The 23118-nt window shown below is 42.5% G+C and overlaps 1 pseudogene; it reads left to right on the top strand.

The window, feature by feature from the left end:
• Positions 1 to 559: 559 nt before the first annotated feature.
• On the top strand, positions 560 to 18909 carry LOC105744043 (annotated as a pseudogene).
• The last annotated feature ends 4209 nt before the right edge of the window (positions 18910 to 23118 follow it).

Below are 23118 nucleotides of genomic sequence, written 5' to 3'. Positions count from 1 at the left end.
GATAGACCTTTCCAGATTGCATTTGACTACAAACTCATTTGTGGTCTGACCTGTTGATTAGTGTGGGGCACCATGATTCAGGAGCCTTCCAAAGTCCCATCTACGTGTGCAAGAGACTTTGGGGGACACCTAGGCAAAAACAGTAACACAAGCTATATGAAATGCTTAAAGAGAAAGTAAATAAACTTGACAAGTTCAAAAGATACTGGAAATATCAAACTGTCCAATGTGCTTATGAAAGAAACTAATACAAAGCTTAGAATGCCAGCAAAAACACCTAAATCTGAAGGAAAAAATTATCAAAGAAATGGACTTTAAGAAAAGGTACCAAAAGCAAATATTAGCGGAAAAGAATCCCACTGAATTTATAAATAGCAGAACTAGCAATGTGAAGGTAGGATTTCACAAATTGAGGAGAAAATAGTAATACAGTATGATTTACACAGAGAAGCCTTAAAAATGATAAGATGGCAAGAAAAATTCACTCAATAGCTACTAGATATTTCTGCTGGTGGACACTTCAGAGGAAGCATTGTCAGTCTCCCTTCCAACTGCCATCATGTCTAAGTCAGAGTCTTCCAAGGACCCCGATCAGTCACAGAAGCTCTTCATCGGAGAGCTGAACTTTGAAACAAGTAATGAGAGTCTGAGGAGCTATTCTGAGCAATGGGGAACACTCACAGACTGCATGGTAATAAGAGACCCAAACACCAAGTGGTCCAGGTTTGGGTTTGTCACTTATGCCACTGTGGAGGAGGTAGATGCAGCCATGAATGCAAGGCCACAAAAAGTAGATGGAAGAGTTGTGGAACCAAAGAAAGCTAGCTCAAGAAAATATTCTCAAAGACCAGGTGCTCACTTAGTGGTGAAGAAGATCTTTGTTGTAACTTGTTCTTGAGAGAGTCTTTTGGGGCATATTGTTTTCCACTGATGTGTTCTTAGCTGTACTTGTCAAAAGCTATTGTTTACCTCTTTGATCTATTCAATGTCTTTGGGTTGGACACTATTAAGCTTATTATTTGCTACTCATGATCTTAAATTTTTTCCATAATTTTATTGAGAGACAAATAGCAATGAGACAATTTCAAATTCATGATCTTTACATATGACTTCAGAATCTTTCCAGGAATTTATGCAGGGAGGCTTATCCTAAAAATCCTCTGGCACCTGGCTGCAGAGCAATTTGCAGGGAATTTACAGCTATGCATTTGCATGATGTTCACATGGAAAATAAGGTGTTGACTGTTGACACAGTTACTTGGCAAAGGTGACTGAACGGCTCAGGTCTTTCCAAGCACTTCTCTGGAGCTGAGGACCCCAAGGATGGGCTACGATCTGCCAAATGCCAATCAGATTTATAACTAGGGTGTTACCAAGTTTAGCTTTTAAAACTGCACTACACATATAGGTATTCCTTCAGTGTTGCCCAGGAACACAACATCCTGTGGTGCTTCTGAAGAATAAAAAACTACCACCAAGGACCACCAGAGTCCACACTAGCACAGTGTTTTCTAATTTAGTGCCTATGAGAATAGCAACAGTGGCAGCAATAACTGTTGTGACAGCCAGAATGTACCTGGGCATGGGCATGATGACAAATCCTTCCATTTGCAGTCTGTGACAACCTTACAACAATCCTAGAAGAGAAAATATCTCATTATTTTCATTTTTCAGAAAAAAAAATTGAGGCTCTGTGAAGTTTCCTGCCTGCAATCACTTCAGCATGAGTGGAGGAAGTATGATGGAAAGCAGTCTGCTTGCTGGGATGGTGACCTCTGGAGGGACCTACCTGCGGTGCACCATCAGCAGGTAGGAAGCGGGTATCAGCAAAGTTCCACCTCTTTGGAAGCTGCGAGTGGGTGCCCACTGCTCTTCCTTGAGGATGTTCTGGGCTAGGGCCACCTGGGCTGCTCAGAGTTGGCTCAGGAGTTTGCTGCCCCCACACCCTATCGTTTTCTGCACTGGCCCTGTATTCACCACCCTTAATGTCACCATTGCCCTTTCCCTTTAAGCAGGACAACTCCATAGAGCCATTCCCATTCTCATGCACCTTCTGTGGTCCATTCATGGCTAGGCTTTTCTGGTTTCTTATATACTGGGAATTGAACTCAAGACCTTGAGCTTGTTAGGCAGGCCCTGTGCTATTGAGATATATCCCCAGCCCAATAGCTACACTCCTCTGGAAACCAGGCATTTATTTATCCTGTTTCCATACCATCTCCCAGCAGTGGATTCCTCTGCTCTTTCCTAGATTTTCTGAGAAGATACATGCTTGATAACAGATTAGCCCCAGAAGCCCCAATCCCTGGCTCTGCTCCCAAGGAAGGGTATGAAGTCAGGAGCACAGGCAAGTTTAGGGTGAGGAGAGATGAGGAAGAGCTGCTGTCTGGAAAATTTTCTCTCCTCCCCAGTTCAGGAGCTCAGGAGCACTGGAAGTGGTTGCAGTGTTGGCTCATGGCGTGCAGGAGTGTAGAGCCATGGGGACTGTCGGAGGTAGGTACAAGGCTCAGATTTCAGCTTAGAGTAAAGCAGAGTTAGCATTCAAAGCATCTGCCTTGCAGAGATGTAACACATGTGAAAGATAATTCATTGCAAGAAAAACATTTAGGCACAGGTCCAGTTGCATGTAACTCACTGAGTCAATGACAGATAGTCAGGATTTCTATAGAGAAAAACAAATGCTTCCCATCACCCAGCCTCAAGCACTAGATAGAATCAATGAAATCATTACCCCTTGACAGAGAATGTGATAGATCCTAATTGATTCTCTCACCTGACAGGCTCAAGCCAGAGGAAGCCTGAAATAATCTTTGCAATCCAAATGACCCAGATTGTGTGCTGGAAAATGTTTAGAAGATGGTATTCTTCAGAGGTTTGGGAAGTTGAGTTTGGGGTCCTTTGGGGTCTTCATTATATAGTTTGTACCTCCTTCCAGGTAGGATAAAGCCAAAGCTTGTAAAGACACCTTCACTCACCTAACCCATCTGTGCTGATCTCTACTGATCCATCCCTTTCTCTCCATCCTGTGCTACATCATTCAAACACATTTAATCTTGTTCAACTCCATGTCTAGACCATAGCTAAACCTTCACTAGTTCAGGGACTCATGTAACAATATCTTATTGAATGTCTACCCAGTTGCCATCTATTACCCTAGACTCCATTGACACAAGTGAGCAGGAGGCAACTGATGGTCTACTAGGAATTCATGTTCATATTGGAGCTGCTTAAATTTCTTATTCTCTGGTTTGTAATTCTGGTTGTGCCCACCTGTGCTCACCATATCAGATAGCCTTCCATCACTGTGGCAAAGTACTTAAGATAGTCAACCTAAAGGAGAAAAGTTGGTATTGGCTCATGACTACAGAGGGCTCAGTCCAGCAACATCTGGTTCCATGGGTTCTGGACCTTAGGAGATGAAGAATAGCATCACATAGAGCATGTGGTGGAGCAAAAAAGGTGAGAGGGAGTGAGAGAGGAATGGAGAGAGGGAGAGAGGGAAGGAGGGAAGGAGAGAGGAAGAGACACAAAGAGACAGAGCAAGAGATCAAGGACTTAGTATCTCATTCAAGGACCTACACCTAGTAACCTCCCTCCTACTAGCACCCACATCCCTAAGGCTCCATCACCTCCCCATCATCTCTCAAAGTGCCACAGGCTATAGCTCAGTCCTGCAACGCATAAGCCTCTAGAAAGACATTTAGAAACCAAGTTATAACACTCATCCTTTAAATCCCTGTCCACATACTGTTGTTTCCTCTTCAAAATCTTTTCAGGCCTTTACCCTACTTCATGGGGTCAGGCACCCCTGCCCAGCCCTGTCACAGACCTGAGTGCAGATCACTGTACTGATATGTTTACAGGTGATGAGTTCCTTGGGGGTAGCAGTGTGCATTCCTGTAATTAATTGTCCCTCCCTTCCCTCTTTGATGTACTGTGATAAATGCTCAGGATGTGGCAGTCATTAAGGACAGCTCCCTATCCCGGCTGTAAGTCACTCACAATGGGATCAGGAAAGATAATTCATTATAGGATTTCCACATTTGAGAAGACAGTGAAGAGATCTTCATTAAGTCCATAAAAGTGAGTGAATAAAAAGGTCAAGAAGAGGTGTCCTTTCTTTCAAATTAGGGATTAGTGATAATGTCACTGAACAATAAAATTAGCTGAAGAAGAAATATGACAACTATCTGACCAAATTTTAGACTGAAGTCTAACTCCGTCTCCAACAGAAGTTCATGTAGGTCTAGAATTCAGTCAACAACAGGGGTCTGGAAGGTCATACACAATTGTCACTGATCTACCCATGGCCTTGTACTGCCTGTTGTTCAAGCCAAAGTCCATGGCAGAGTTGCCCCACCTATTATTTCACTTGTTGTCCAGTACAATGGGGATCAAGAGGGATCTTGTTTCCCAGTTTCTCAACAGAAGCAGAAAATTTGCAACTTTATGTGCAATCTATGGGTTTCCACTAATTTAGTTGTTTTAAAAGTCAGGGTCAACAAAAAAAAAGTTTGTCCGTAAACTGATCCCACTTGGAATATTTCTTTATAGTTAACTGTTTTTTTTCCTGAATAAATGCATAAAATTACATGAAAAAAATTAATAAACTACATCAAATTTTTTTAAGTGATACTAGACAAGGTTAAGAAGCTGAGCTCTTTCATTGGACATCCTGAGCTAGACATCCCTCCTCCCACTTGTCAAAGCCAGGTTGTAGGAATGGGCTGGAGGCAAGGTTTGTGCAACTGAGAAAACTTTCCTGGCTTGAAGGAGGAGCCTGGCCTGGGATCAATGATCTCCCATTAAAGTAAGGGGAAGTCCCTGTACCTCTGCTCTAGGTTGTTTCAATGAAGAGGAGCCTAGCAGGATGCAACCGGATAGCTTCCTGGTCAGAGGGCCTTCTGGACAGTATTAATTTACATGAGCCTCCAAATAAGCCGGCACTCTTCCAACTATTGGATTACATGCAAAATCCACATAAGCTTCCTGGTATAACTAATAGAGGAAATTGGAAAGGAAGGAACAATCTATCAATTATCAATAAGCAGCTCACAGGAACTTGACAAATTAAGTAGTTAAATTTGGGAATGCAGATAAAAGCAATGGGTTTTAAAGCATACTCCTCTGTGATGCAGTAGATTAAAGAGTAGGTGGCCTTTTTTGCTCTCACAGTCATGTGCCAGTAAAGTTGAAGAGAGTTGGGAGAGTGGAATGATGAAAAGCTAGCTTTGCCTGGCTGTGTATGCCATTAAAACCCAGGGAAAATAGCCTTGCTTCTGAAGCCACCAGACTCATGAAAGCCTGTGAAGTATTTTCCACAGGCAAGCCTCAGTGGCAGATGTAGCCTAGCATGGCACAGCATGGGGTCAGTGAATGATACGACCATTCCTGTCTCAATTATGTTTCTGGCTAGTATCACTAACCTTGTAACTCCTCCCTGACATTGCAGAGGGAGTTCTGGAATTCAGGCAAGCCAAGCTCACTGCCTCCTGCAGGCATCAGATCCAGCCAGGATGCCAGACTTTTAGTTTGTTCTGCTTTCAGTGAAAACCTCGCCTATGACAAGATAAGATTACAGAAGAGCTGAAGCATTCCCAGTGACATCAAAGTTTTCATGACACAACCCAGTCTTTGCATGTTTATGTGACTGTGGTGTAGACAAACCCTCTGCACTGCCAGTCCTATGAAAAGAGAACAGATAAATGATGTACTGTGTGAAAAACTTGATAATGGTAATAAATGACTATCCTACTGGCTTATGTATTTACCATGCTACATTTTCTATCATTATTTTAGTGTGTGTTCCTTCTATTTATAACCAAGAAAACAGCCATTAGAGGCTTGCTATTATGTCACACTAGCAACATTCTCATTTGGCTCGTATTTACTGGGTCTTCTGGTCACACTGTACTGACCTAAGCCATCAAGGTCTCAGCAAGTGCCCTGGTGATACCCACCTAGTGGCCGCATGGCCTTGCAAGGCATCCCAGAGTATATCCCACAGTTAAGTGATGTGCAACTGTGTTTATTTCTCTAGTGGCACAAATCACATGTGGCACTAATTTCCACTGTAGCCGTCTGAGTTCTTTTGAAATAAGTTTACTTTAGTTGTAAAAAGTGTGATAGTTTAAAAGCTATATTCAACAAAGCCAGGTGTGGTGGCTCACACCTGTAATCCCAGGGTTGGGGAGGCCGAAAACAAGAGGATCACTACAAGTCCGAGCTGTGTAGTAATACCCTGTACCAAATACATAAATTTTTTAAAAATGTATTCAAGAAATAGCAGCACTTAATTATAGGAGACTGATCTTGAGACTTTGAGCTTCCCCTAAATGCTTAGATCTCTTGGAAAGGCTTTTGATTTCTTTTTTTTAATATCTTAAAGGAAATTTATTGTGTTCAAATTATAGAAATGTTTACATTAAAACACCCACCTACCCATCAAATATAACTGTTCCATTGTTAGGGTTTGAAAAAGGGAAAAAGTTAAAGCAGTTGTGGCAGAATCATTACAGTGATTTTCACCCCTCACTGCTACTCTCAACTCCATTTAATTCTTACTAGATTTGTTTAGAAATATAACACACAGAAAGCAAATAAACTTAGTCAAATCCAGTTTTAAAGTTTCATTGAGTTCTAGACATTGCATTATCTGGGCTGGGGATATAGTTCAGCAGCATAAGCGTCTCCCTGGCAAATGCATGGTTGTGAGCTTGATCTCCACTACTCTTATTCTCTTGTGTTTAGTAGTTTTCCCTATTTTTGGGTTCTTTCCATTCTCATTCATGGGGCTATGATCAATTTGCTCCCTCTCTAGAACATCATTTAGTAGTAGGCTTGGCTTTGTCATCATGAAATTCTTTAGTTTTTCTTTGTCATAGAAGTATTTCACTTCTCCATTATACTTGAAAGAGAGTTTTGCAGGATAAATCAGCCTGGTAGGAATTTGTTTTCTTACAAGACTTGAAGTACTTTGCACCATGCTCTTCTTGGCTTGATGGTTTGTGAAGAGAAATCTGCTGTTATTCTGATGAGTTTCCCTTTAAATGTAATCTGTTTCTTTTCTTTAGAGGCTTTTAGTATACTGTTCCTATGCTGAATTTCTGGGATCTTGATTATTATATGTCTGGGTGTGGTTTTAATTGGGTTGATGCTATTTGGAGTTCTATATGCTTCAATTATCTAGATGTCAGATTGTTGCCCCATATTTGGGAAGTTTTCTGCTATTATTTTTGCCCATATTCTTTTTATATCATTTGTATTGACTCCTTCCTTCTCATTGATGCCTATTAATCTTACATTGTTCATCTTTGCATCATCTTGCAGGTATTGAATTATTTTTTCCTGCATCCTAGTTGTTTTTAAGAGATCTTTTCTTACTTTTTCACTAGCTCCAATGGTATCTCTAAGGTCAGAAAGTCTATTTTCATTTTCACTCAAACTGTTTTGCCAGCTTTTGATTGAGGTTTTAATTTCCTGTATATCACTTTGAACCTGTTTCATACATTCTATTTCTTTCCTAAATTGCTTATTCAGGGGTTCCATCATTTTTATATTCTGCTCTATTTTTTATCAGTGTCTTCTTTAGAAGCACTTAGTACTTCTTTGATTATAGTTATCACTAAATTTTTTAGTTCAGAAATTATTTCTGATCTGATTTCTTCTATACCTTTCTGCAGTTGATTCTTTACTGTCAATGCTATTATTTCCGAGGTATCTGGTGTGTGATTTCTAGTTTCCTCAGTGCTAGTGTCTTCTGCAGTTGTACTGGGTGGACTCGGGGCCTGAGACTGCATTTTGTTCCTTCTCTTTGTCATTTTGTATAGCACTGTCTTCTGACCTTTGCTGTAGAGCTTAGATAGAGTTATTGCCTTAGCACCAGGTCCAGATCTATGAAGTTCAGACTCCTCCAGGTGGGTGTTGCTTGGATGTGCCTGCTGTGCTCCACTTCTTTCTGCCACAGTCATTAGAGTTGAGCCCTTTGTGTCACTCTGGCAAGATGTTCTGCTCCTGAAACAGCTGGGTGGGTCTTGCCTCTAGCCTCTTTTCAGGGAGATCTGCTGAAGGGTTCCATGCTGGGCCTGCACTACACCGGGCCTGGGCTCTGGGTCTATTCAGGATCCGGTGGGCCCCAGGTCATCTCACTCACTCCTGCTTTTGGATTTCTGCACTGAAAATCTCTGTTAAAATATGACATCAAGAAATAAGGTAGGATATCAACGACTGCTTAAAGGTCAGGCAAGGAGACCATACAATAATTAAATGTATTATTTCATTTATTTCATCCAGTTCCTTCTTGAGATTAGCAGCATTTTAGAAGTCACTCTTAGGCATAAAAATCCCAAGGTACAGAAAAGCCTAGTCATTTGTCTTTCCCATGGCCTCCTAAGGAAGAGCCTATAGTCTTCTCTAGGATTGAGTGACTTAGAACATGAGGCCAGGTTACCCGGATGACTTTGCAGTTACAGCAATATGTTTACCAATCTCAAGCATTCTTGTGGAGATTAAATGCAGGGAAAGTTCTTGGCTCAGTGTTCTGACACAAAATGTACTGTCTTACATCTTCCAATGTCAATGGGATGCACAAGTGTTGGAAGACATTCCAGTTCACATGCCTCAACTTCATGTTGAATCAAAACTCAGCAGCCTGGCTGTGGCTCACCATGATCCTATAGTGGTTAGTACTTTGTGTTGTGAATGGAAACCCAGAGAAGGCAAATACTTTCCAAGGTCATGGAGCAAGTTGCAATAGAGTTGTCACTTTGGTTGGAATCCCTGGGTATCTAAATCCAACTAAAAATGCTGTGCCATTTCCTGTAAAAAGTGGCATTGACATGTTTTCTCAGTATCTGGCTACATTTTCAAGGCTAAGGGATCCTCTGGAGTGTGTCAGAAGACACCAGTCATGAGTTATTCATGGAATATCTGCCATCTGGTGGGTGAGGACCCACATTCTCTAGAATACACCCGTGTCCTGCCCTCATGCAGCTTCCATCTGGACTGGAATCCAAGCATTAATCAAATTATTGCCCAAAGGCACATGAATTTCCTTATACCACAGAAAACCTGTTACATGAGCAATCATGTAACATCTCAAAGAGCTAGGGAAGCTTCCTGTGTAGCCTAATATTGTTTCCTTGTCTCCCTGTCCAACCAATTTGCATGTGGCTTCTGGGTTAATCTACTTAAATCTCAATTCAGACATGCCACTCTCAAACTATCAATGACTCTTCATTGCTCAGAGCACAAGATACAAATATTTCAGTCTGGCAATAAATATTTCCACTCAACTTTCCAAGCTTCTACTTGGCCTCATGTCAGAGCAAGAACAAGCATTTCTACTGCACTGTCTGCATCTGTAATCCTTGACTCTCTAAGGCACAAAGCCTGTGATGTCTTCCTGATGTTCTCAGCCCACCATCCTGCAAAGCCTGCACCACATACCTCCTCTGCCACAAAGCTTCCTCTTTGTCCCCAGTGTTTCTGTGGCCCACATGCAGCCTTTGGGCCATCCTTGTCCTCTGAGAAGCCTCATACTTCTCCTCTCTGTAGCACAAATATGTAAAGATTTATTCTCCGACTTGCTCATGAATCTTTACTGTAGGTGGAGACTTCAGTGCTGTTCCTTTAACACAGCCTTGTTGTGTCGTCTTTCAAGATTGTTCACTAAACATGCACTGGATTAAGTTGTAGCTGAAGGGAAGGGTAGAAACACAAGTTCACACCACTAAGGAATAATTAATTTACTTCTGTTCAAACTTTACTAGTATCACGACGTACCAGGCCCCATGGGGGAAACTAGGGCTGGCAAGTAAAGTCCTGGCTATTGTCTTGAAGATACAAAGGTTAGAGGAAGGAGAGAAAAAAGCACATAATCACTGCCTGAACCCAAGTGTCAGTACAGCCAGTGGCATTAGCAGCTTGCATTCCCATAGCCTGGATTACGCTGTGTTTTCTACATCATTATCTCATTGACTTTTCAGAGAAATCTCATGTTTTAGGCTCTTCTAATTGTTTCTGTTTTAAACTAGAGCTAGTGAAGTTTTTGTGGACTTGCCTCAGGCATGAGGAACTGCATTCAGGGTTACATTTCTTTAGCCCACCAGTAAGTGTCCATTCAAACCATGATGCCATCAGAGACCAGGAACCTCTTGCCTTTCAACTTATTCTTGCTCAGCATGTAAGCATCATTCTCCCACCTATCACTCTGTGGTTTTAAGATGTCTTATCCACACTGGGTCTAGCATCTGTGTTAGCCAGCTTTCTGCCACTATGACTAAATGCCTGAGATAATCAACTTAGAAAGAGGGAAGTTTTACTTGTGCTCGTGGTTTCAGAGGTTTCAGTCCGTGGTGGGTTAAATCATTATTTTTGGGTCTGCAGTGAATCAGCATATTTTAGTGGGAGCACATAGAGGAACAAAACTGCTGGAGTCATCATAGACAGAAAGCAAAGTGGTTGAGTGAATTTGCCAGTGACCTACTCCCTCCTACTAGGCCCCACACCCTATCAATTCTACTGCCTCCCAATAGCACCACAGGATGGTGACCAAACCTTTAGCACATGAACCTTTGAGAGCTACTTATCCAAACTACTGCAACATCTATGATCTACAGAGGGAGAGGGGAAATGAGAGAGTGAAAGTCACAGGTCATTTGATCTGTTTTTTAAAGAGTTTCTGAAAAGTCCTTTCCAGGAAACTTCATCTACATGCCACTGGACCAAGCTATGTTATTTGAGCACACTTAACTGCAAGAGAGACAGGAAATGCATTTACTTGGCTAGACTCACTGCCAGGCCAAACAAAACTGTAATTCCTTCAGTAAAATACAGAAGAAAATGGATGTTGAGTAAGCAGTGCACAGTGTCTGCAACCGTTCTAGTGTTATGCCTGGACTTGAACCAGCAATGTGCTAATAAACACTGCATTGATCATTAGGAAGAGGAGAGTAGGAAAGCTCAGATTTGGGCATTTGCTACCAATTTCTGTAGTACAAATACCCTCATATATTGTAAGATGTTGTTCTGTTCAGTGACATTTGCATATAGGACCGTGCTTGCATAGGCTTACAGTAGAGCTAAATGAGTCCTATGGCCTGTTATTTATATTGTACCTTTCCTATTTCTAGGTGAGTTTAGATGCGCAAATATTTAATGCTGTGTTATTATTGTCTGTAGTATTCATACTCTGGTTTGTAGTTAGGATCAGTGGGCCAAATTATAGAGCCTAGACACACATAGATGACACAAGATTTATACAAGGATGCTCTGTGCTGTTTCACTAGCGTGTAATCACCCATAGATGAATTCCCTAGAATCTACCCCATCATTCTGGGTGAATTTAAAGCACTGCCAGTATTTCCACAAGTGGCTAACAGAATTCCTAGAGCTCTCACAACCGATGCAAGCTAACTGGAGAGCATCCCTGATGTAAACTTACCTAGCTCCAGGTAAACACTTCTTTTAAGACAATGTCATAGAGTACCAAGAAAGAAGCTTTAAGTGCTGCTCCCAGGGATAATGCTGTTCTTAAGCTTTGGAAATCTATGGACGCAGAAAAGCTATCATGAGTTCAGCAAAAGTGCCAAGCACTGGATTATCCAGAGACAAATGGGAATTGTAGTCCTACAGCCAGTTGGACAGCGGGAAAGCCTGAAGCTCCTGAGAACCAAATGGTGCAGCCTGTGAAGGTCACATGCTCAAACATCTAGAGGCCCCCAAATGAGTTGTTGGGCAGTGAGTGCAAACCTCAAGTGGTGTATGAAAGTAAGGGAAAGGGGCAAAAAAGATCCTTCCCTAACTTTATTTTTCTATTTTCATTATACTGTTTCTCATCCAGTCTTGCTCACCAAGGGACATTTGGCAGTATCTTCTGTCATTTAGTTCTTTTCCACTGAGAGGTTACTACTAGCATCTAGTAGGTAGAGGCCAGTGATGCTGCTAAGCACATCATGAAACACAGGACCATGCTCACACTGAAGAGTCATGCAGCCCAAAATGTCAGTGCCATGGCTGGAAACCCCGACTCCATGAAACGAATCATGAGCTACAGAAGAGACTTATTTCTCACATTTTTTGGGGGGAAGGGTTCTGGAGAAGGGCTGGGCAATGAGTGAAGAAGGGAAGATGCTGTTTATTATTCAACTCTTGCTTCCACAGCAGGGAAAACGCTGTTTATACAGAACATCAAAAGTCGCTGCCACAGATATCAATTCCATATTGCATGAGCTTTTGCCAAATCAAATTAGCTTATTTTCCTTGATATTAAGTTTGACAAGCAAAGAGACTGTGAAAACCAGAATTCCAACTGGGTGTGCCCCTGTAATTTGGTAAAATTTTTAAGCATTGAGATTCCAACAGTAGCTTTATTATTCAAGTACAGATTATATTACTGTCTGTATTTATTTTGTTGGGAAAGTCACCTTCTTGTGTTCAAAATTTCTCCTAATATCCAGATGCTCCAGGAATGTGAGTAGCAGACACTGGTGAACTGGCAAGAGATGCCAGCGGCATGACCGGATGGTGCCCCAGGAAGAGAGAGGCCCCTGCTCCATGCGAAACCCACGATTAAGATGGCTCGGTATGGAGCAATGTGTTGTTAGCATTTGTGTCAGTCAAAACCAAAAGAAAGAAAAAAAGAAAATATCCCCAGGCCGGTCATTCTTAATGGTTTTTGGTTCCCAATAGCTTTGAAAATCTGATGAAAACTGCAATCTCTCTTCTGCAAATGTGTGTACACACATGCACATTTAATATGGAATTGCAGAGCGCTTGGGAACTTCATGATGCTCAGCCAGGGAGCCCTCCTCTTGGATTAAAACTGCTGCCATAGGTCAGTGCATGGAGTAGAAAGATGGTAATGCAGCAGCAGGTGGACACAGGGCACGCTTTCCATGCTGTGACCTTAAGACTCTCTTCCTGGAATTTGGACTTTCCTCTGCTGAAAAATGGGACTAATGTCCCCTTCAGCAGGTGGCTGTAATTGTTGGGATGAGATTATTCTACATCTCATCCCAACAGAATGTAGAATAGGTAAGCTGAAGGTGCAAATGCAGGCAAGGATTTAACTAGTATTTCTGGGACACAGACTTCCTAAAGACCCAGTTTTATGTGCTGGGAATTCAGAGATAATTAGGACAAAATTGTTGTCTTCAGATGCTCACAGAGCAGTTAAAATTCCCAGAAGAGAGTGGCCTGTGACAGTCTGATTGTGTGTGCCGCAGGATAGGGACAGAGGCTGAGCCAGGATGGATTCTCCCACTGCACAAAGGTCACCATCATAGGATCAGGCATTGTTAAAATAAACCCGGAGGAAAGCAGCTTCTCAGTCTAGTAACAGCACACAGAGTTGCCTTCGGAGGGTTGACTCTCAGAAGCATCTTCCAACACCTGATTTAGTTATTTCTTTGCACTATGGGGTCTATGACGTAGGTTCAACTAGTAATTCTGCTTTCCTGTGGGAGCCAACTATAGTGAATTGTGACCTGTAAGCTCCAGCTCTGCAAGGATTGGGAGTTTTCTTGTTTGTAATTCTGTTTCTAGCACCTAGAGTGAGGTCTGATCCATAGAACTACTGACATAACAGCCCCCTGGAAATGTTAAAGGAATTCTTTCCTACTAGGGACAGACATGAACAGCGCCACACGAGAGCCCAAGGGACGAAGAGTGCAAGCATCAGAGCTTGCCCCATTAGGAGGGCCCTGGGAAAGCTGCCCTAAGGAAAGAGCCTTGGAGGTGAGGTCTGAGCAGGAGTTACTGAGGCTCCTGAAGGTGAACAGAGGAAAGGCGGGAATGGCTTTAATAGGAGGCTGATGAGTTCAAGGAACTGGAAAGGCTGTAGGGCTGGAGCACAGCAGATGCAAGACAGTGTGCAGGCAGGGTCAGGGAGAAGACAAGCCAGATCCCTCCCAGCCTTTTAAATCATGGCCAAGGCCTCTGTCTTTGTCCTGAGTGCCATAATGTTCAATGGCTTCAAACACCCTGGACAACTTTCTTCCCCCCTCTGCTTTTCCATCTGAACAAAAAGAGCACAAGAGAGCAGACTACAGTTGTGACTGACTTTCCCCATTCATCTATCTCTTTTCTGCTTAGAAATGGTGTCCTGAATTTTCCTTGGCAATTTTCCCATCCCTTTTTGAGTTATGAGATCTGAGTGGGACTGGACCTACTGATCTGACTGGGACAGCTCCCACAGCGAATCTTCACTGCCACAAGTCATCTTTTCACTTTGATGTGTGGTATTGGTCTGATAATGTCACACAACACAATGGCCCCAAGGAGATGAGCAGAAAGGTGAGCCTCTGCTTCCAAAATAGGAAGCTCCCTCCCATGAGAGCCTCCTCCTTTCCCCCCAGGTGGTGTAGCACAAAGCCCTCCTCTGACATCAGGACTTGCAGGAGGAGTAAAGCCTGCCACTGCTGAGGGCCACTTTTTGACATTTTGAAAGACACAACCAAGAAAGGTTGTTAAACTGAATTTGTTAAGACTATGTGAATGCCTGGATCAAGCTTTACCTAATGCTAAACCACCCACCTTCTGAGCTAATGAGTCCACTTTACTTGCTAAGCCATTCTGCACTGACTTTTGGACAGGGAAGTTCATAATGGCTTCAAGAGTCTGAAGCAGTGATCTAATGTTGCTGATTTTGCAGAACAGTTTTTACAAAGATTCTTCAAAAGGCAGGGACATCTGGGAGGTAGGAGCTATGTGGAAACCGTAATCTGGAAGCATGAAATCTCATATTTTACCCAACTATTATGATAGGCCATCAGTCCAAGACTTCACACCACAGCATAACCGAATTCACAGTGAGTGGTCTGAAATGCGTGTGGACACAGTTCCAAAGACTTGGGATTCAGTTTCCATTTGGAGGAGAGCCTAGAGTTTTTGGATGTTTCCCCAAGGATTCAAGCTGATGGATCTGAAAAGGCAGCAGGGCAATCTCCTGAGAAGCGTTTTCACAGCTCTCCAGGACACTTCCTGTCCGGGGATAAGAAGGCACTTTGCTGTTGAGCCTCAGGCCCTGCCGTGGTGGAAAGTTGGCTGGCAATCAGAAGGGATGAGTAATGAGGAAAAGTGGCTGACTGCAAAGTGCAGGACTTGGTCTAGGCCAGGCTTAGCTCATCAGTGGATGGCCTGGTGGGTGGGTTCAAGAGTGCTGAAGCCCATTCAGCCATCCCTGATGCTGTCTGCTTGACCATCTCTTTCTTTTGAATTTAAGAAGACTGTAAAGGGCAAGTCACAGGCCTGCTAGGCTGAGGCGGGCATCTCAGCTGCCAGAGCTCACTCTCAGGAATCAGCCAGCCTCAGTTCGAATGGGGGCCTCAGTTCGGTCAGTGCTTCACAAGCAGTAGTGTCTACTATACACCCTGATCAGAACCACCTCCAGGGGCAGGCCCAAGAGGTATCCTGGTGTAGGGAGAAGCCTACAGCACATTTGACTGGCTTGTATGTGACCTGAAGGGCATACCTTTTTTAGCCAGTACTCCTTGTGTTCTTCTGTAAGTTGGACAGTTAGCTGATCTCTGAATATCTGTTTCTTCTTTGACACAATGAGGTTACTTTGACACAATGAGGTAGGTTACTATCACCTACTGCAGTAAGTTATCCTAGCAATTAAGGAATAATAATAGCCTAGGGAAATTGTTGTAGTACAATTAATGAGCTCAAAAAATATCAACCATAATAGTCCAAGTCAATATGAGAATGCTACAAAAAAAAATAAGGGGTAGTCTACCATCATTAAATGTCATATGGCCATGAAAAGGAAAAAGGAAAAATCAAACAAAAGCAAAGCTAACTACTTCCTGGAGCATGTTTTTATGAAAACATAACAATACATTTTTGGTTTTCAGTGGAGGGGGTTATAGAGTTCATTCCATACGTTAGCATGTGAACTCATGGTTGCTGCCCAGTAAATTAGTCCATGATGTAAATATTAACTTCCTCAAGCAGAATGATGTCAATATCACTCTGGGAGGGTACTGATACAATGTACAGTTGTTGCAAACACACAACATCAGAAGACTAGACAATGTTGTTGAGGGAGCCCGCTAACACACCACACACATTTGAAACCCAATGTTAAACTAAAACATTTTGGGCTGACACTAGGAGAGGGAAAGGTAGAAAGGAAGACTCATGTTCCTCTGGATAACAAATAAGAAAGCCCTGACTAACACCCATGGGACACCAGGACAGGGGTGAGTCACTGACCAAGTGATTGGCAGCTGTGTAAGTTAGACAAAGCAAGGCCTTGCACCACTGTTGGACTAGTTTGCACAAGAGCAGCTGGTGCATCCACCCATCTGCACGCCCAGGGACCAGAACAGCTGTTTGGACATGGATTGTTATTTCTTTCACTTCTCATTGGAGCCTCCTTTCCCAGGAGGAATCTCCCTGTGACTTTTGTTGATTTGCCTTGTGAGCCAGAAGAGCAAGTCCAGCTAAAGACAGAACAGGCCAGCTAGGCTTCTCAGTATCCCTCCAGCAGCTCAAAGTGCCTTTCGTGGTTTGGAGGAAGTTGCTAGGTTTCCAACCCAGCTCCTCTATCAGTGCGACAGTCAGCATGTCTGGGAAAACTGCCTGTCTTTTTGCAGAATCCACTGTGTTTTAAGAAATTGATTAAAATAATAGGAAGTATTCAGAAACTGCCTTGCTTGGAGCCAAGAAAGGAAAGCGTGGGAGCAGGGTGATCAATATTTTGGCTGGACTCAGGCAGCCAGGCTGCCATGGATCAGTGAGGACAGAAGGAGGGCTCTTAGGGAATTCCCAGCAGAAGCCGTTTGAAAGGCAAAAGACTCTTCCATTCTAGGAATGATCCTACTGGCTAAGTGAAGGCTGAATGGGAAGAAAGGATTAGAGGAGGGAAGGAAAAAAAAATCTCACCACAAGGACAATTTACAAGCTATAAATCCAGCTGTTAATTCCAAGCCATCAAAACCTTTCCTGTATCTCAAGCTTGAAACCAGAATGGAGAGGTGTCAGGCCATGGGTAATACACTAGAGGACCCCTGAGTGGAGCTCTAGCACCCTAGCCACGGCAGCCACAGCTTTTCCTGGTTGGTAAAATACGACCTTAATTAGAAGTCAACTCATTCTCATTAGAAGAGGGGGTTGGGGACGTCTAAAGAAGGCTGCTTGAGAAATGGAGGCCAGGCGCAGGGAGCAGAAATGTGCATGCAATTTGTGACAGGAAGAAAGCAAAGCTGACTTTTATAAAAGATGTGCCAAGAACACATCAGGCTCCAGAAAAGACCTGAGCCAGGAGCAGGCAAAACCTCGCTGATCGCAGGAGCCAGTATCAGCGTTTGTAACGAAGGCTTTCTTCTCATCTGGTAAAAGTTTAAAATTTACTCTCTGAGACTGAATTTTCCCTTGTCATTTTTCCTTCAGCACTGAGGATTGCAATTAAGGTCTTTGCACAGTCTGATGTCTTTTTTTAAGACAGGGACTCACGAAGTTGCTCAAGCTCAGCATAAACTTGTGATCTCAGCAGATTACAGGCATGTGGCCCCTACTGAATTTTCTTTAGAACGAGGTATGGTTTTACTACCACCCTTTTTCAATCCACTCTTAAGAAGCAATGATAGGTAGTAATAACCTCATAAAGTTATCATCAATTGTCTGTGATTTTTGTATAGCTCATCTTATTGTGCATTCATTGTTAACTACAATAAAATAAACATTGTTGTTTCTTTGTTAAAGACAAAAAACCTTGAGTATAATAAATTGCACAAAGATACATAGTGAGTATCCATTTGGATCTGAATTTGAATCCACGGTTACATGGTTCTAGGGCTTTGCTTATATGCACGTTGTAAGAATGGCTTTGCTTTTTGTAATCACTCTCCCCCAATCCTATGCAGATCATCTTCTCCATTTAACACACAAGAAAATTGCAGCTCAGACCAGTAAAGGTAGTACCACAGAATGACTCAAGACTTTCAGTGACACAGGTGGAGTTCTGTGCTATTCCTCAAGAAGTCTGGGGATGCTGCCACAGAAACCAAAGATAGAATGTCTTGACAAGAAGCCCAATCAACCAAGAGAGGAAGAGTCAAAGGGAGGACTCCAAAGACATTGACCACTATTTCTGCTTCTTTGATCCTCAGAGGTACTTTCACACCCAGCCTTTCCAGAACCTGGTTGTTTAACTTTTAGCTTCTGAGCTCCTCAATCATTCCAGGAAATCTTGCCTTCTTTTTTCTTTTTTTATCAGTATGTGTTTGCAGTGTGTAATGATTACATTCATGGTGGGGAGTTGAAACACCCACATAACATGTGCTTTGCATCCCTTACCCTTCCCATCCTTCCCTGGTCTCCCCATTTACAAAAGTTCTGTTTCTGTTTTTGTTTCTTCAGTTCTTTTTTCCATCCACTTTTCCACTCCCTTTCCTCCCTCCCTTCATTCCTGGTTCCTTTTCCCACTCACAAAAGAGCTCCCTAGCTCTTCCTCGGCTCTGCCTACGGAGGTGGCAGCCATCTCCCACTTGGCACAATGGCAGCCCTCAGACCCTTTGTGAAGCCCAAGATCATCAAAAAGAGGACCAAGAAGTTCATCCAAACCAGTCAGACCGATATGTCAAAATTAAGCGCAACAGGCGGAAACCTAGAAGCTTTGACAACAGGGTGCAGAAGAGGTTCAAGGGACAGATCTTGATGCCCAACATGGGTTATGGAAGTAACGAAAAGACAAAGCACATGCTGTCCAGTGGCCTCCAGAAGTTCCTGGTGCACAGTGTTAAGGAGCCGGAGGTGCTGCTGATGTGCAACAAGTCTTACTGCAGAGAGATTGCTCACAATATCTCATCTAAGAACTTCGAGGCCATCGTGGAAAGAGCAGCCCAGCTAGCCATTCGAGTTACCAATTCCAATGCCAGCCTGTGCAGTGAAGAAAACATGTAAACAGCCTGTGTGCATGTTTATTTGTGCTTCACAAAAAACGCACGCGCACACACACACAAAAGATCTCTCTACTTTTACTATCTGCGTTGGGCAGACTTTCATTTCTGTGATCCACAATCACAAAATCCCAATGGTTGTAGAGAACATCCAAAGCACAAAAGACAAAAGCTATGAAATCAAATTCTGAGCTCTTGTCTAAAGGAGGTTCAGGGCAAGGAAAGAGGGACAAACCAGAAAATTAGAATTTATGAAGGTACACAGTTTGATGGGGATATAAATTGATTTAACCATTGTGGAAAATAATATGAAACCTCCTCAAAATATTACAAATAGAACTGTGATATGATCCAGAAATCCCACAACTGGGTATATACCCAAAGGAAATAAAATCCAAATGTTGAAGAGATATCTACTCTCATCTTTATTGCTGTACTAGTCATGATGCAAAGATTGGAACACATCCAAACTGTTATCAGCCGCCTTTTGGTTGCTAGGACAAAATACCTCACATGCACTTCTTAAAATAGGAAAAGGTTTGCTTTGGGCTCATATTTCAGAGATTTCAGCCTATGGTCAGCCTGCTGCAAGGCAAAAACATGGCAGAAGCAGGTGGCAAAAGAAAGCTGTCATCTCATGGCAACCAGAAAGCAGGGAGAACAAGGAAAAGCCAGAGAAAGGGACCCAGCACCAGGAATGAGAATGCACCCTGCTTGGCCTACACCCAGGGACCCATTTCTTGCACCAGGCCCTCCCTCTCCCTCCAACAGAACAACCAGCTGCTATTAACCCTTAGCAGACTAATCCACTGATGCCATTAGCATTCCCATAATCTGCGTGCCTTTAAAAAGCCCCACTTCTGAATACATGCACAATTGGGGAGACATTTCTTATCCAAGCTATAATACTGTCCATCAAAGAATGAAGTAAGCAGAAGTTTATTCTGGCTCCTGTCTCTGGAACTGCAAGTCCAGAGTCAGGCAGCCTGCATGTTGGGCCTCTGGCAAAGACAGCATCCATGGCAAGAGCACATGTGAGAGTAAGAGCTTCCTAATCCCTTGTTGAGGGCACTCTCCCTATCCCTGACTCGAGGACCTCCCACAAGGCCTCACCTTTTATGTAGGCACTATTCAGATAGGGTCTCATTATGTTGCCAAATTGCTGGGCTGGGCTCCTTCTTGCAGTCTTCCAACCCCTGCCTCCCAGAGTGCTAGGATTATAGGTGTGGGTCTCCACACTCTGCTGGGCACACCTTTTACAGGTCCACAGCTCCTCCTAAGAGTACCCCTCTAGACACTGTGCTTTGTGAATGGATCACTGTGGAGCACTACCTATACCAGACCATCCCAGCCAGTCAGTAAATCCTAAAACCCCCAAACCTGGCATGCGAATCCAACCAAGTGTGGATGGAAGATTTCTTTCTCCTCTCCAACACTCACACGAGGTGCCAATATGGTCTTTGTAGAACTATGCAAAGCTAGGAGAAGCACCACCTGACACAATAATTGTTGCTAAGTGTACCTCAGGCATCTAACTGTCATTAAAATCAAACACATTGGGGCCAGGGAGATAGCTGTTGCCTGAGTTCAATCCCTGGTTCTGAAAAAAAAAAAAAACCACGTATAAAGTGTTACAAAGTGGTATGGCAAATTGAACCAGCACAAGGGCTTTTTTCTTAATGTCTGAAATAGATGTAGGCAAAAATAGCATTTTGAGTTATTACCTGTGAAATAATAATTTATTATCAGTGTGTGGTATTCAATTGCAGTAACAAAAAGTGGACTAAGACACAAAGCTTAAGAAAATTTTGATCATTGTAGCTAATGTTGTTTCTAGAAATTGGTTGCATAATATAAACCTAGGGGATGCCACTCTTGCTACCATTGCTTCAGTTTTCTGACTGTAATTATTATGTGTTTGCAGTAAGTAATGATTACGTTCACTGCAGGGAACTGGCTCTTGTTCACAACACATTTCAGTTCCTTTCCTTTTCCCTTTTCCTTTACCTGACTTTTAGTTTTCCAGCATCAAATTCATTTATTTATAGGACTTTATGGGGATCGCGAGACAGTTCAGTAGACTAAAGTACCTGCTTAGGCAAGCTCAAGCAAGCTCAAGGACCATGGTTAGATCCCTGGCACCACACGCCACTCCAGCCCTGCCCCCTGGGTGGGCTGAGCCAGCCACAGAGTCTGGGCATAGTGGCACATGCCTGTAATCCCAGAGCTGGGGAGGCTGAAATCAGGAGGATCACTACAAGTCAGAACTGCATAATAAGACCCTGTAACAACCAAATACATTTTTAAAAAGACATTATGAAGTTAATTACTATATATGCAGATTGAAAACCATAATAATAGGATAAAGGACACATAAAACATATATATATATATATATATATATATATATGTATATATATATATAGACACATATATAGTGTATAATATATAGGTTATATAAAGTATATATGTAGTTTCTCATATAAAAAATTATATATAGTTTTTTGTACAAGAGAAACCATGTGATATTTTTAAGCTTGTGTATCTCAGTTACTTCACTTATCATTATGGTCCCAAAATGCATGTATTTTCCTACAAATGGCTCGTTTATCCTTCTTTATGATAGAGTAGTACTCCATTGTCTATAAGTAGAACATTTTTATTTTATTTTTATTTTTTTTTATTTTTTTTTACGGAACCAGGGATTGAACTCAGGCCCTTGCACTTGCTAGGCAAGTGCATATTCTACTGAGCCATCTCCCCAGCCACTATAAGTAGAACATTTTTAATTCTGTTTATCTGGTGATGGATACGTAGGCTATTTGCAAGACTTATTTAATTGTGATTTGTCCTGCTATAAACATAGGTTTGAACACATTGTTTTGGTATTATTTCTTTTCTGTTTGGGGAAGATTGATGTTAATCTCATTTTTCATGTTTATTACTATTTATTTCATGAAGGTGGATACACCAGTATTTGTTGCATATATGTTTACAGTTGTTAACTCTTCCTGTTCAATTGTTTCCTTCACTAATATGTAATGACCTTTTTCTCTTCTGATCAGATTTAGCTTGATACTTTTTCTGAAATTAGGATTGCAATGCTTGCTTTTCTTCTGGTTTCCCATTGCATTGAAAGATATCATTCTTAGGCATGAGCATATTAAATGTGAATCAAAGGGAAATTAATTCCTATGATTATATCTTATCAGAATTGCAACTACTAATGTAGTAGTAGTTTTTAGCATAGCATATTAGTAGGAAAAAGTTCAAAGAATTCTCTAAGAAAGATGACAACCTCAAAGTGAATTTGGGAAACAAAATATACTCTCATAACTTTTAGTTACTTAAAATATAGAGGATGTTAGACAACCCTAATTATTTTTATTGATCTTTCTTTTTACGAGTTAAAGAAAACATTGTCATCTTTATTCAAAGACTGTCCAGTAGAGTTCAAAAATATCTTAACTCTCAATATATCTTAACAGTTTATTTTTATTTTTTTAAGAATGTAAATAGGGAGCCAGGGAGATAGCTCAGCAGAATAAGTGCTTTCCTGGCAAGCACAAGGGCCTGAATTCAATACCTGGTTCTTCAAGGAAAAAAAAAAAAAAAAGAAAAAAGAAAGAAAGAATGTAAAATACTAATAGAAAAAAACAGCATTAGAAATGATACACAGCCCAGGTCCGGTGAGTGTGTGGAGAGCTTCCTGCTCACCTGTGCCTGTGGAACCAGTCCCACCCCCTCTACCACCCCCCTCGGGCCGCCCCCCACCACTCCTCCGTACCTCCCCCACCCCTCCCGCCCAGTAGGAATTTCTGCGGATTTCCAGGAACCCCCAGAACCAGTCCTAGCCCAGGTCCGGTGAGTGTGTGGAGAGCTTCCTGCTACACTGCGCGGGCGGGACCAGTCCCAGCCCAGGTACAGCGTGGGCCAGACCCTCTCCCACCCCCTCGGGCGCCCCCACCACTCCACCGTACCACCTCCACCCCTTCCACCCAGTAGGAATTTCTGCTGAGTTCCTGGAACACCCAGACTTAGTCCTAGCCCAGGTCCGCAGCGGGAAGGAGCTGAGCACAGCCGCCAGAATTAAGCCAGACACAGCTGGATAAGTCCAAACTCTGTAGAGCTCCACCTGAACTTCAGTACGTGTGAAGGTTATAACTACAGCAAAGATCTACAACAAAGGGCAGAGGACAGTGCTACACAAAAT

Source organism: Octodon degus, unplaced genomic scaffold (assembly GCF_000260255.1).
Source record: "Octodon degus isolate 3935 unplaced genomic scaffold, OctDeg1.0 scaffold00212, whole genome shotgun sequence".
NCBI lineage: Eukaryota > Metazoa > Chordata > Mammalia > Rodentia > Octodontidae > Octodon > Octodon degus.
Note: the sequence above shows the minus strand (reverse complement) of the source record. Positions and strands in the feature narration are given on the sequence as shown.